Here is a 3,741-nt window from a genome sequence, read left to right on the forward strand (position 1 = left end):
TAAAGTTACCTGTCACTATTTGTATCTCGTTCACATTTATCTCTTAATTTCTTTTCCCCATTTGCAAACCTCTGATGTCTTCTCCACTAGTGCTAATTATATCTTACATTTTAACTCAACTTTGTATCACATGTAATTCACCAGATGGATTGTAGAATCCTTTTATAATTTTAGGTTTTGTTAGACTTTATCTGTAAATTGCCTGTCCAGTATCTCCTTATCCTAATATCTTTGATACTGTGATCTCGATAAGATTTGGTTCTCTATCTTCTATAGAAGCTTTCCTTCTCTGTAATAGTTTTAATTTACTTCATAATTTTTTCCTATAGATATATATAGGCTTTTTACTAGCTGTACTAGTTACTAATAATGCCACCTAATTTTCTATCGATCGCACTTCAACTCCCTGACTACTTATTGCACCAACAATACACTACCTGACCAAGTCCTCCATAAGAAATATAGTCCAATTGAAACTTGGGGATACTTGGCAGATTATTTCGAGCTCTCGAAATACTCTATCATCATGCAAGGTAGTAAAGGGCACCGGTATCTCATATTGAAGCCTCTAGTATTATCTCTTAGGTAATCAGACAGCTGCTGAGTACAATAGTAATGCTCAGCTGCTTGCCCATATGCAGGAGAGTGTTCTTGAGGCCTATATTATCTATCTAGCACAGAATCACAATATTCCTACTGGGCTTCGAGTCTGCGAATTGGCTCTCAAAATCTGTCAAGTTGCAGACCCTACTGCTCTCCTCATATCCTCAACTTGGCTTACTGCCTTTATTCACTGCTTAAAATTTCTGCAACGAAAGAAACATGGAAAACTTGATTTTTCTTGTGTTTGGGAGTTTGGAGAAAGACTTATTGGCCTTTTCTTTGAATTGCTTGCCTACTATGTGGAGACTTTCTATGTTACACTTAACAATGTATAGAATTTGGATGAGGTAGGATTTAAATATAGAGAATCCAGGACCAGTGGCTTTGGAGTTGTACCTCTTGGGGCCACTCATACTGTCTCTCATGATTCTTCAGAGTTGATAACAGTTCTAGAGGCAATTTCTACAACCAGCAAGATTGGTGTATTCCTCTTTATTTATAAGAGAGTTTATCTTATAGAAGCCTTGTTTCTAACTCAAAAAAAAGGATAAAGTGACCATATCGAGCTCCAAGACAGCTTTTATTGATGGCGACAACTTCCATAAATAGTTTTATGATTACTTTCCATCCACTCCAGATAACTACTAGTCAATCCTCCTTTTTGATAGTCACTCCTCACATACATCTGAGCAATTTCTGTAAGAAATACTAAAGTGAAAGGTTATTCCTCTATTTTACCCTTCCCATGTGACCAATATTCTTCAACTCCTAGATCGCTCCTGCTTTCGTGTTGCAAAATAGTATATTTATACTGAGAATCTACTGGTATTTGCTGACAGATTTGAATCTTTAAAGAGGTCATTTTTTGAAATATACCTCTCTATCTGGTCATGAGCCTTTTCAGAATACATCACTAAAGGTGGCTGAAAGTGGGACAGTATCTACCCTCGAAACAAGCACCTTGCTATAAGGGAATTTTGTCGGCAAATGAACTTACCCCTTGATGGCTCTTCTCTGCTAGAGCTGCTGGTTGTAGAGGATCATTTGAGGGCAGAGCAAGTTGTGGATGAGAATATCACTACTCAGTAAATGCTAATACATCTTGGAGAGCTGCTTGGGCATCTTTATTATCCAGCAATACTCAAATTGCTATTACTACCGGTAAGTGGTACTATGATCCGTCCAAAGATACAAAGGTATAACGAGCCATTCTGGAAACTCAGCTTTAGTCTACCAATAACCAATTGGCTAAACTTCTGCAAAAGCAGTCTAAGAAGCTGACTCACCTTCCTAGAAACAATAAGAAAGTTCTCCATTTCCTGCTTGATGTGCAGAATTATGAGTACTATCCTCTGGCAGCACTTCCTGAAGATGAAATAGACTATGCAAGTGCATGAGGCCCCATTTTCTTTTTTTATTCTCATAGAATTTTGGCTTTTCTACAAAGTATCATTTCTTTACTTTATTTTTTGTAAAGTTGAGCCTGTTGGTATAGAGAAAATTGAATTTTTAAGACTGTACAGATCCAATAGTAGGATGGAAAATTAGGTAGTATTGCTAGTAATCAGTGCAGCTAGTAAAAAGCCTATAATTATCTACCAATAAATTCATTTTCCTTCTTGTCTTCTGACCCAATTTTATTTAAATACTAATGGAGATTTTCAGCTTTACTTGATAGACATGAGTCAGTTAATCCTGCTAGCAGACTTAACATTTCTACTAGTTCTGGTTCTCTGACAATATTCTTACAGATTAGTACACCTGTATCCAATACTACTTGATTGTAATTCAACCTGCTCTAGATGAATTTCAAACTCCTAGTACAAGGTATTACGATTATCTGAATATCTGACAGTTCTCTCTATACAAATTTCATGTATTTTTGCAATTTTATTCTTTAATTTGCTTGTTATTCGTACAATGATTTTAGTCTGAAAAGACACTTCCATATTGCCCCATGTTGTTAACTGATATTCCAGTAGCCCTACTTTTCTGTTAGTCAGACTATTTTTGGTTTCTTGTGGATACCTTTTATCTCTATCATAAAACCTGGAATATGTGAAAAATACATCATTAATAATATTTTTAGTCTGCTAATACCAGAGAATATGATACAATAATACCACAATCAGACACAGAAATATGCCATTAATTTTTCCTAAGAATTCATCATCCAGTGTACTTCTTCTTTACCAATTTAAATAAATTTATTCATATATGATGCCTAGTGTCTGTGGAGCTCAGAGTTTAAGAGAATATATCTGCCAGTATTGATAGACAGATTAGTCTTACTGTGGTCTGGAATAATACCAATTAAGAGCTATAAGCATACCTTATATCCAGTAGGCATGCAATTAAACTGATTATTTTTGACTAAGTATTCTAATATACTTTATGTATAGGCTATCAGATTTTCTATATCAAGCTTATAGAGTTTTATTATAGCCTTCTTCGTACATTGGAGATACAGGGATCTGTATATACTATACTTTGCTTAAATCTGGATAATTAGTAAGCAGTAGCTAATATAATATTATTTAGTCATACTAACAAGAAGTAGACTATTGATTAAAGAAAGCCAACCTGGTCATTACAGCTCACTGTACATCTGGAAAGTTGAAAAACTCTAACATATACTGGATATTGTACCAATATATATATCACTTTAGTTAGAATAATTGCATATAAAAATAGATTTATGAAAAGTATTCAATTTCACATTAATTCATGTACTTTAATCTGAAGAGTGAGCTCAATTCTTATTGTAGTATTATGTTGGCTACTAGTTATTATTAGAATATATAGTCAAATTTTGAGGTTTTCAGTCATGTACAACTTTGTGTAATAGCTGGTATTACACGTGCATTTACTCTAGAGTTGAGTCTGGAGGGTAACATAGATATTAATTAATTTTGACAAACTTATATTAAAATTCTTGATTTCTTTTGTTTATATTTCCTCAATAATAGCGTATATTCTCTCAAACTTAGTTTGTATTTTAGCAAATCTAAATACTGTATATATTACTCCAGCTAGGATATGTTTTTGTACTGGAGGCTCCCTCTGGAAAGAGGGATCCTGAGGTGGCAACTGCATGGGTATCGTATTATATGTGGAGCCCGCTACGGCGCCACTTTT

Source organism: Tuber melanosporum (genome assembly GCF_000151645.1).
Source record: "Tuber melanosporum whole genome shotgun sequence assembly, scaffold_207, strain Mel28".
Lineage (NCBI taxonomy): Eukaryota > Fungi > Ascomycota > Pezizomycetes > Pezizales > Tuberaceae > Tuber > Tuber melanosporum.